Here is a 12,521-nt window from a genome sequence, read left to right on the forward strand (position 1 = left end):
TCTATCTCCCCAACACCTTTGCAGCCTTCTCTTTTCCCCACCATGCTTGTAGCCACCTCTACCCCTCCCAACAATACTCACGAATGAGCTTACAAACAGCTCAAGTGGAAGGGAAATAGTCTGTAATTGGAGGAGCAGCTCCTCATCGATGCACTACATTTAAAAACTGAGGCAATTTTTCTCTGACTCGCTGTCCCCATGGTTGAATTTTTCCAGGGCTTTTGAGAGCTTTTGGGAGAGAATTAACCAGTTGCTGAAAATGTGTTGCTGGAAAAGCGCAGCAGGTCAGGCAGCATCCAGGGAACAGGAGAATCGACGTTTCGGGCATAAGCCCTTCTTCAGGAATCATTCCTGAAGAAGGGCTTATGCCCGAAACGTCGATTCTCCTGTTCCCTGAATGCTGCCTGACCTGCTGCGCTTTTCCAGCAACACATTTTCAGCTCTGATCTCCAGCATCTGCAGTCCTCACTTTCTCCTCAATTAACCAGTTGCCCTGGTATACACCCATTAAACCTTTGATGATGAGGCTGTTACGAACTTTGTTTCTAGTCACTTGTCTATAAAAGTTGGACACAAACAGTTCAGTCAAAATGTCAGAATTACCCAAGAAACAACGAACACAAGTTCAGTCAAAATGAGCATGTAATGTTCTGTGCCTTCCCTTGATAATCATAGTGATACATAGGAAATGTAGTAGAACTACTTTGTTGGAATTGATGGCAAACTAAAATAGATCCCAGAAAGTAATTACCAAAAAAAAAGGCAAGACCCACTTGGTCACAGGTTTAGGCCATGGTTCAAACTCTTTCGGAAGAACCAACTTCTGACAAAGCAGGTGATTCCTTGAATACAGAAGCAATGCCAAACATCTGAAATATCAGTTAACACCAAAACTGTGATGAAAATCAGAAGGCTACTGATTGTGATTTTTGGATGATGTTCAAAAAAAAAGCCAGATGTAATTATGGCAAATGTTCCATAAAAGTGAGTTTATTTTCATCTCAAACAGTTGTTGAAGTTGTGTAATTAGTTCAAAGGACTTACTTTGAGAAAAATACATATTTAGACATGCATTTTGAAGTATACCAATGTTGGACTATTTGTTTTATTTTAATAAATTAATGGAGTGTAGGCATCTCTGACTAGGCCAGCATTTATTGCCTGTCTTTAGTGCCCTTGAGAAGGTGGTGGTGAGCTGTCTTCTTCAACTGCTGCAGTCCATCACAGTGAAGTTCATACACACGTATACAGCATTCTCAATCACAAGACATTTTGCAATATGACTGGTAGAAATAAGAATTCAAAATTCATGTTTTCATTGCATTTATTGGAAAAAAAAATTAAAAACATTAGGAAGTATCTTCCCATATTTTGACTATGTGGTGATTTCAGAGAGTTTCAGGCAGGGTTCCTTTCGTGAGGCCTGCAACTTTTCTCATGCAATTCACCACTGCTCACCTCATTTACTACACATTCAACTCCACAATCATACTCTTGTGCAAACTTAAACTCAATATGAGATGGAAGTGTTTACCAGTTTCCGGTGTCATATTTAAACTCCCATTTAAACTGTGAAGCCAGCAACTGCCCACAGTGTGTTGCTCTACATTTGCAGTCATCATTACTTGGAGGAACATGTTGCTTCACCGATAGGGACCTGGAGGACAGAGTAATGGAGAGGAGGGCCATCTTCTGTCCTCAGGACTGCCAGAGGAGACTACGGCTGCTAATACTGCCAGCCTGATCTGAAGTAGCCATCGAGTCGGTGCAGAGTCCATAATCCACAGGAATTTGCAGCAGTTCCGCAACTACATTTATGAATGTCTGACTCAGCAAGGGTAAGTGCCACCATCCAGGAACAGGAATAGACTGTTCAGCCCATCAAGCCTCGCCCACTATTCAAAATGATCACGGCCGATTGAACACTTCAATGCTTTTAACTTGCCGAATTCCCATAACCTTGTACATGACTGGAAATCAGAAAGCTAACGATCTTTACATTAATTATGCTCAAAGACTGAGACTCCACAGCCCTCAGACAGATCTTCTCTGCACTACCTCACGCTCGCTGTAAGTCTCTATCCAACTCCCACAAAGGTTCATGGTCCACCACTTTCACTACTACAAAGTTAAAAATCGCACAACACCAGCTTACAGTCCAACAGGTTTATTTGCAAGTACTAGCTTTCAAAGCGCTTCTCCTTCATGAGGTAGCTGTGGAGCAGGATCATAAGGCACAGAATTTATAGCAAAAGATCACAGTGTCGTGCCTGCAACTAACACAATATATTGAACAAACCTAGATTACATCTCCATCAAGGACAGGCACCTCACTCTACCACAAACCCACGGATAACCTCACGATGCTGCACTTCTCTAGCTTTCACCCTAAACGTATTAAAACAGCCATCCCCTATAGACAAGCCCTGCACATACACCGGATCTGTTCAGATGAGGAGGAACGCAACAGACACCTGACTAACAATAGGTAGTGAGTAATGGCAGACTTTGTGATATCAAGGCCTGATGTGTGGAATAGGGGGCTAGGACATAGGATAGTTCAGGCCCTAAAATGATTGAACACGACAATGAGTCCGAAGGCTGCAGGTTTCTCAAGAGGAACATGAGGTGCTGTTCTTCCAGCTTGTGCAGAGCTTCGCAGGAAGACTGCAGCAAGCCAGAGACAGGGATGTTGGCCAGGGTACAGGGTGGGGTGCTAAAGTGGCAGACAACTGGAAGTTCTTTTTTTTAAGGACAGAATGTAGATGTTTTGAGAAGTGGTTGCCCAGTCTACGCTTTTCCCAATGTAGTGAGACCACATTGTGAGCAGCAAATGCAGTAGACTAGATTGTATGAAGTGCAGATAAAGTGCTGCTTCATCTGGAAGGTACGGTTTGGGCCCATGGATGCCTAGGAGGGAGGAGATAAATGGGCAGGTGTTACACTTTTGGCGATTGCAAGTCTGTTGGGAGTGAAGGAAGAATGGACCAGGGTGTCCAATAGGGAATGATCCCGGCAGAAGGCGGAAAAGGGAGGGGAGGGGAATATATGTGTCAGTTTCTGGCATCTCGCTGAAGGTGGTGGAAATGGCGGCTGATGACTTTCTGGATATGGATGCTGGTGGGATGGTAAGTAAGAACAAGAGGAATCGTATTAATGTTACAGGAGGGAAGAGAGGGATGAGGGTGGAAGTGTGGGAGATGGGTTGGACCCTGTTGAGGGCTCTGTCGACAATGATGCTGGGAAATCCTCAGTTGAGGATGAAGGTGGACATTTCCGAGGCTCCCTTGTCAAAGTTGTCCTCCTTGGAAGATATGCAACAGAGGTAGAGGAACTGGGAGAATGGAATGGAATCTTTACAGGAAGCAAGGGTGCAAGTATGTATAGTCCAGGTAACTGTGAGAGTGGATATTAGTGGCCAGTTTTTCCCCAGAAATGGAAACAGAGATGTTGAGGAAGGGAAATCAATGCGTATTTCTTTGAACGAGAGTCCTCTTCCTGTCCCACAGATCCCTTCTCCCACCTCCAACACTCTTTTTCCACCTTGACACCTTCCTCTGGCCTTTGATATGACGTTGGTTGCCTCAAATCCACTACGCCCCTCACCCAATCCAACCCACCTCCCTTGGAACTGACTGCATTCCATGCACTTAGATCCAACCTTGACTTTGTTATTAAGCCTGCTGATAAGGTTGATGCTGTTGCAGTCTGGCATACTGACCTCTACATTACAGAAGCTGAGCACCAGCTGCCAGATACCTCTTCCTATCTTTCCCTGAACTTTGACCCACCATGGCACACCATGCCATTGTATCAACTACGATCACTGACTTCATTTCATCAGGTGATCTTCCCCCCACTGCCTCCAAAGCTGATAGTCCCTCAGCCCTGCACAGCTCACTTCGACCTCCTTCCAAAAATCCACAAATGGATTTTACCTTGGACATGCAATCCCACTACACATCCATCCCCCACCAGGATGGTCTCAGGACTCTCCACTTCTCCCTGGAGCAAAAGCCTGAACTGTCTCCACCCACTACTACCCTCCTCTGCTTGGGCAAGCTCGTCCTGACCCTCAACAAATTCTCTTTTAACTTCTCTCACTTTCTTCAGGTAAGAAGCGTGGGCATGGGTACCAGCCATGGGCCCCAGTTATGCCTGTGTCTTTGTAGGGTATGTGGAAATTCTTTGTTTCAGTTCTATTCCAGACCCCACCCAAAACGTTTTATATGATATATCAGCAATTTTATCAGTTCTGCTTCCCTCTCTCATCCAGTGTTGGAAAAGTTCATCGATTTTGCTTCCAATTTCCACTCCGCCCTCCTTTCACCTAATCTATCTGACTCCTCCCTTCCCTTTTTCAACACCTCTGTTTCCATTTCTGAGAATAGATTGGCCACTAATATCCACTATAAACAAACTAATGCCCAAGGTTACCTGGACTATACATCCCCACACTCTTGCTTCCATTCCATTCTCCCAGCTACTCCATTTCAGTTGCATATGTTCCGATGAGGCCAACTTAGAAACTTCTTCCTCAACTGAGGATTCCCCAGCACCATTGTTGACAGGGGCCTCAACTGGGTTCGACCCATCTCCCGCAATTCCTTCCACACCCCCTCTCTATCCTCCCACAACAGCAATAGAGTTCCCTTTGTCCTTACTATTGCACCAGCATCCACATCCAGAAGATCAGCAACAGCCATTTCCACCACCAGTGAGCTGCCACCAACATATTCCACTCCCCTCCTTTGCGCAGGAACCGTTCCCTCCAGGACACCCTAGTCCACTCTTCCTTCACTCCCAATAACCCCAAGGCATCTACCCTTGCAACCGTCAAAGGTGTAACACCTGCCCATTTACCCTCTTCCTTCTTCACTATCCAAGAGCCCAAACATACCTTCCAGGTAACGCAGCACTTTACCTGCACTTCGCACAATCTAGTCTACTACATTCACTGTTCACAATGTGGTCTCCTCTACAATGGGGAATTGAAGTGTGGATTGGGTAACCACTTTGCAGATCATTTTCATCCTGCCCACAAAAAAGACATTGAGCTCCAGTTGCCTGTCACTTTAACACACCACGCTGTACCCTGGCCAACGTCTCTGTGTCAGGCTTGCTGCAGTGTTCCTGCGAAGCTCTGCACAAGCTGGAAGAACAACGCCTCATTTTCTGCTTGAGAACCACCCTCAATATTGAGTTCAATAATTCTAGGGCCTGAACTGTCCCACGTTCTAGCCCCCTATACACCAGTTATCACATAGTCTGCCATTACACACTACCTATTGTTATCCACTAATAGCTATTCATCCTCTTAGCCAGATCGTTATCCACTCCTCTGTCTGTCCAATTGTTCCTCTGTCTCTTTGGGCTCTATCCTCACCTATCATTCACTCCTTACCCTTTCCTCCCACCCTATCTTCTTCATATAAACCAACATTTTCTGACTTACCATCAGTTCTGAGGAAGGGTGACCAGACCCGAAACTTTAACGCGGATTTCTCTTCACGGGTATCTGCCAGACCTGCAACTTCTGATTTTGTTTCAGATTTACAGCATCTATAGTTGTTTCGGGTTTTGTTTTGGCAAAGTCTATAGCATTGATATTGTCAGAGGGAAAGAAAATAAAATTGGGTGATCTGGTACAAATTGCACTGGTAACAGCCTTGAGTTGAGGAATGAGAGATCCCAGATACATGTAGAGTCTCCAGTGGATTCTTAAAAAGAGCCAGTTGCATTAAACTTCAGTGTAGCTATCACCTTGATGGCCATGGGATAGGATGAATATCTACCCCTTCAGATCACAAGTCCTGCTCCAGCAGGTGTCTCAGTTTTGAGACAGTGTCCCAGAATATCCTCATTGAATGGCAGCACTAAGCTTTGCTCATTTGAAGGGAATAGCAGTGACGTTTGTAAACTCGTCCTCTGGAACTTCCTCTGCTGCAAATCCTTCATGTGAGGTTGAGAAACATATGGTCCATACGTGACATTAATGTAACATGGTGCCAAACAGCAAAATGTCGACCCCTTGACTATTCAGTGCAGGCAAACTGAACCCGGGTCCTGATGAAGAGTCACTGGACTCGAAACATTAGCTCTGCTTTCTCTCCACAGATGCTGTCAGACCTGCTGAGTTTCAGAACCAATTCCTGTTTTTGTTTCAGATCTCCAGCATCTGCAGTTCTTTGTTTTATAACCATGACAAGCTGCCTAACGTTGTATCTGTGCTAAAAGGCAAGGCAATACAGAACTAGTGAGCTTCTAAATTCTGGAACAAGTGGCAATGCCCAAAAAGCAAGGCAGCAATACTGTGAAGTCATGCAAAGTGAGTGAGAGCTAAGAGAGCAAGCAGAGAGCCCTGAGATGTACCCTGTTCTGATGTATGACACTGTGCCTCTGTGCACAAAAGAGTCTGGCAGCACCGTTATAATATAAGGTGTCAGCAAGCTCCAAAAAGCCAGAGTGAAATGCTGAACTTTAATATAAATTAACCTGAGATATGCCATGAAAATTTGATGAAACTGGTACATTGCTAATGCCAACTTCCATAGATGAAAGGTTGGGGCAGTTTAATGTTGGCCAAATGACGGTTAACGCAAGGGCCCAAAGAAGACGGCAGTGAGATGCAGCCAAAGGCAACTGCTCTAAGTTTCAGGTTGAGAAGTGATACTATCTAGTTTTTCATCTGTAACTGGGAGAACAGCAACCTACATTGAAATGAGGCATGATTAAGTGATAATTGAGACATTGATGTATGCAAATTAGATCTCACTGTGTACTAGTGAGATCTAGCTGTTGAAATCTGAAGGAGAAAATTAGACTTTTATTTCTCAACATGAAGAATCTCAATTTCCTCATCATTACCCATGTTGTTCATAGGAAAATTAAAATCCACATGAATAACATGCATGTATTCTAAGAAAAAATGTTTCAAACACAGCTCATAGCATTTCAAATATGAATAAAATAAAATCATAGCGTGACAGGTTATCCCAGCACTAATCATAAAGGCATACATTTAGAATTCAACTAACCCTTGGATAATACAGTAGATCCATTGATATTTGAGTGGGTGTGTTCTCGACCCCAGGCCCTACATAATAGGGCCTCCCTCCCATCCTCCTCCTCTAACCTAACTTTAAAGTCCACAGGTAAGCTACTCAGTGTTCTTGTTTTGGAGACGAGGTGTAGAGTAATGGCAGCGCAGACAGTGGAATGTTCCTCCTGCAGGATGTTTGAGGTAGGGGTGACCACCGATACTCCTGCCGACTTCATCTGCAGGAAATGCAGTCAGATCCTGCTCCTCACAGAACGAGTTAGGGAACTGGAACTGGAGTTGGATGAACTGAGGATTATTCGAGAGGCTGAGAGGGGTATAGATAGAAGCTACAGGGACATAGCTACGCCAGAGAACAGAGGTAGCTGGGTAACAGTTAGAGGTGGGAAGGGGAGGAAGCAGGCAGTGCAGGGATCCCCTGTGGTCGTTCCCCTAAACAATAAGTATACCGCTTTGGATACTGTTGGGGGGGACGGCCTAGCAGGGGTAAGCTGCAGTGACCAGGTCTGTGGCGCGAGGTCTGGCTCTGAGACTCAGAAGGGAAAGGGGGAGAGGAGGAGAGCGCTAGTTATAGGAGACTCTATAGTTAGAGGGACGGACAGGCGGTTCTGTGGACATGGGCGAGACTCTCGGATGGTTTGTTGCCTCCCGGGTGCCAGGGTCCGAGACGTCTCGGACCGTGTCTTCAGAATCCTTAAGGGGGAGGGTGTGCAGCCAGAAGTCGTGGTGCAAGTTGGCACCAACGACATAGGTAAGAAGAGGGGTGGGGAGGTCATTCAAGAGCTCAGGGAGTAAGGCTGGAAGCTAAAAGCTAGGACAGACAGAGTCGTCATCTCTGGGTTGTTGCCGGTGCCACGTGACAGTGAGGCAAGGAATAGGGAGAGAGTGCAGTTGAACACGTGGCTGCAAGGATGGTGTAGGAGGGAGGGCTTCAGGTATTTGGACAATTGGACTGCATTCTGGGGAAGGTGGGACCTGTACAAGCAGGATGGGTTGCACCTGAACCAGAAGGGCACCAATATCCTGGGGGGTAGGTTTGCTAGCACTCTTCGGGGGGGTTTAAACTAATTTGGCAGGAGGATGGGATCCGGACTTGTAGTCCAGCAAGTAGGCTAGCTGTTTGTCAGGATGTCCAAGAATGTAGGGAGGCTGTGAAGAAGGTAGCACTGACAGGGAATACTTGCGGACACAGAGATGGGTTCAAGTGCGTATACTTCAGCTCAAGGAGTATCAGAAATAAGGTGGGTGAACTTAAGGCGTGGATCGGTACCTGGGACTACGATGTTGTGGCCATCACGGAAACATGGATAGAAGAGGGACAGGAATGGTTGTTGGAAGTTCCTGGTTACAGATATTTCAGTAAGATTAGGGAGGGTGGTAAAAAAGGAGGGGGGGGGGTGGCGTTGCTAATTAGAAATGGTATAACGGCTGCGGAAAAGCAGTTCGAGGGGGATCTGCCTTTGGAGGTAGTATGGGCTGAAGTCAGAAATAGGAAAGGTGCAGTCACCTTGTTAGGTGTTTACTATAGGCCCCCCAATAGCAGCAGAGATGTGGAGAAACAGATTGGGAAACAGATTTTGGAAAGGTGCAGAAGCCACAGGGTAGTAGTCATGGGCGATTTCAACTTCCCAAGTATTGATTGGAAGCTCTTTAGATCAAGTAGATTGGATGAGGCAGTGTTTGCGCAGTGTGTCCAGGAAGCTTTTCTAACTCAGTATGTAGATTGTCCGACCAGAGGGGAGGCCATATTGGATTTGGTACTCGGTAATGAACCGGGACAAGTGATGGGCTTGTTAGTGGGTGAACATTTTGGTGATGGTGACCACAATTCTGTGACTTTCACCTTGGTTGTGGAGAGAGATAGGTGCGTGCAACAGGGTAGGTTTTACAATTGGGGGAAGGGTAATTACGATGCTGTAAGTCAGGATCTGAGGAGCATAAGTTGTGAGCATAGGCTGTCAGGGAAGAATGTCGTGGAAATGTGGAACTTTTTCAAGGAACAGATACGATGTGTCCTTCTTACGTATGTACCTGTCAGGCAGGAAAGAAATGGTCGTGTGAGGGAACCTTGGTTGACGAGGGAGGTTGAATGTCTTGTAAAGAGGAAGAAGGAGGCTTACATAAGGTTGAGGAAACAGGGTTCAGACAGAGCAGTGGAGGGATACAGGATAGCCAGAAGGAACCTGAAGAAAGGGATTAAGAGAGCTAAGAGAGGGCATGAAAAATCTTTGGCGGATAGGATCAAGGATAAACCAAAGGCATTTTATGCGTATGTGAGAAACACGAGAATGACAAGAACGAGGGTAGGTCCGATCAAGGACAGTAGTGGGAGACTGTGTATTGAGTCGGAAGAGATAGGAGAGGTCTTGAATGAGTACTTTTCTTCAGTATTTACGAACGAGAGGGACCGTATTGTAGAAGAGGAGAGTGTGAAATGGACTGGTAAGCTAGAAGAGATACCTGTTAGGAAGGAAGATGTGTTGGACATTTTGAACAAATTGAGGATAGACAAGTCCCCCGGGCCTGACGGGATATATCCTAGGATTATGTGGGAAGCAAGAGAGGAAATTGCAGTACCGTTGGCAATGATCTTTTCGTCTTCACTGTCAACGGGGGTGGTACCAGGGGACTGGAGAGTGGCGAATGTTGTGCCCCTGTTCAAAAAAGGGAATAGGGATAATCCCGGGAATTACAGGCCAGTTAGTCTTACTTCGGTGGTAGGTAAAGTAATGGAAAGGGTACTGAGGGATAGGATTTATGAGTATCTGGAAAGACACTGCTTGATTAGGGACAGCCAGCACGGATTTGTGAAGGGTAGGTCTTGCCTTACAAGTCTTATTGAATTCTTTGAGGAGGTGACCAAGCATGTGAATGAGGGTAGAGTAGTGGATGTAGTATACATGGATTTTAGTAAGGCATTTGATAAGGTTCCCCATGGTAGGCTTATGCGGAAAGTCAGGAAGCATTGGATAGAGGGAAATTTGGCCAATTGGATAGAAAACTGGCTAACCGGTCGAAGTCAGAGAGTGGTGGTAGATGGTAAATATTCAGCCTGGAGCCCTGTTACAAGTGGAGTTCCGCACGGAACAGTTCTGGGTCCTCTGCTGTTTGTAATTTTTATTAATGACTTGGAAGAGGGAGTCGAAGGGTGGGTCAGTAAATTTGCAGATGATACGAAGATTGGTGGAGTTGTGGATAGTGAGGAGGGCTGTTGTCGGCTGCAAAGGGACTTAGATATGATGCAGAGCTGGGCTGAGGAGTGGCAGATGGAGTTCAACCCTGCCAAGTGTGAGGTTGTCCATTTTGGAAAGACAAATAAGAATGCGGAATACCGGGTTAATGGTAGGGTTCTTAGTGAGGTGGAGGAGCAGAGGGATCTTGGGGTCTATGTTCATAGATCTTTGAAAGTTGCCACTCAGGTGGATAGAGCTTGTAAGAAGGCCTATGGTGTATTAGCGTTCATTAGCAGAGGGATTGAATTCAAGAGTCGTGAAGTGATGTTGCAACTGTACAGGACTTTGGTTAGGCCACATTTGGAGTACTGTGTGCAGTTCTGGTCGCCTCACTTTAGGAAAGATGTGGAAACTTTGGAGAGGGTGCAGAGAAGATTTACCAGGATGTTGCCTGGAATGGAGAATAGGTCGTACGAGGATAGGTTGAGAATGCTAGGCCTTTTCTCATTGGAACGGCGAAGGATGAGGGGTGACTTGATAGAGGTTTATAAGATGATCAGAGGAATAGATAGAGTAGACAGTCAGAAACTTTTTCCCTGGGTACAACAGAGTGTTACAAGGGGACATAAATTTAAGGTGAAGGGTGGAAGGTATAGGGGAGATGTCAGGGGTGGGTTCTTTACCCAGAGAGTGGTGGGGGCATGGAACGCGCTGCCTGTGGGAGTGGTAGAGTCAGAATTTTTGGTGACCTTTAAGCGGCAATTGGATAGGTACATGGATGGGTGCTTAAGCTAGGACAAATGTTCGGCACAACATCGTGGGCCGAAGGGTCTGTTCTGTGCTGTATTGTTCTATGTTCTATGTTCTATCCTTCTAAAGATGTGAAAATACAAAGACTCTGCAAAAACAGGAGACTTGAAGGACACCACTGGGAATTTGAATACAAACAAATTATTTGCCTAGTGGAACTGTATAGTTTACTTGAAATTAACATAACAGTCATTTTGCTTTGGTTTTAATACTTTAGGCTGCAAAGCCATCATTTTGAGCAGAACTCAGAACTCACAGCAAAACCATCAGAAAAAGATGGTTCCCAATAAAGACAAGGGAGAGCAAACCATCTAAAGGAGACCTATACTGTACTAGCAATGTGTAGTGTCATAAAAGTGAAATAAAGGTGATTTCACTCTGGCCCAGAACTTATTCTGTTCAGTCCATCTGCGGAAGCAACTTCCAATTACCCAACTACATCACAGCTGCTGAATTCTGACTTGACATTTTCAACATTTGCACCTCTAAAAGAGAAATCTATAATTAAACCAGTCCTGCAATGATAGCAGGAATCTTTAGAATATGTATATTGTATCTGTACTTGTTTAATCTTTTAAAGTTTATATTTTAGCTAATAGCTGGATATTGTTTACTTGGTAATTTCAGCAATAGCTGTGTAATAAACTTATCTTTATTTTGTTTAAAACATAAAGCTGTGTTGCCCTTTATTTCTTAAAATTGAAATACTAAAAAAGTAACAAATGTCTAAACAAGCTATACAAATTTAGAGTTTGCAGACTATGCTGAGGACATGATGGTATGGAATTGACATTATTTAACATTACATGATAATTTTAATATGTTTTTACAGGGTATCATAGAACATTGACAGCTGCTTTCCGAATCATAGACAGAGAGGAACAAAATGTCTACTGTTAAGGTGAAACTGAATGACTGCTTCCAGTCATTGACAACAAAGCAAGATGCCTGTAATTGTTTATTTTCTCTTCAAAAGGAAAGAAGCAGAAGAGGCAAGACCTTTGGAGAACCACTCTACTGGTGAACATCAAATGTGGATTACTTAGATTGAGCGAAATTATTTTTGAAGTACATTAGAACTTTGAACCTCATGTGGCAAGGACAAGTAAGCCTAATGGAAAACTGGGATCATTGAGGGACTTCTGTCAGAAGAGCAATAGGCAATGAAAGGTGTCATAATATGGATTTTAATTATGTTAGTTGGCTAATTTCTTACTTAATTACTTCCTATCAAGTAATGTTTGTTATAGATTGATTTTCATTTATATGTTACAGTAAAAGTCTTAAAAAAGTGAAATCTTCTCCTTCATTTCTTTCATTGGGAAATCCATTTCCTTTTACTAGCCATTGATCTCTGCGGGGAACGCAGCAATAGCACTTTTTCTTTAACAATCTTTCTTTCACTGACGAACAATTGGGTAAAATGTAACACCAAGTCAAAAAAGGAAATATTAAGACAGTGAGTCAGATGCTTGGTT

Source organism: Chiloscyllium plagiosum, unplaced genomic scaffold (genome assembly GCF_037043375.1).
Source record: "Chiloscyllium plagiosum isolate Xiang-an unplaced genomic scaffold, Cpla_swu_hap1 HiC_scaffold_32, whole genome shotgun sequence".
Taxonomy (NCBI): domain Eukaryota; kingdom Metazoa; phylum Chordata; class Chondrichthyes; order Orectolobiformes; family Hemiscylliidae; genus Chiloscyllium; species Chiloscyllium plagiosum.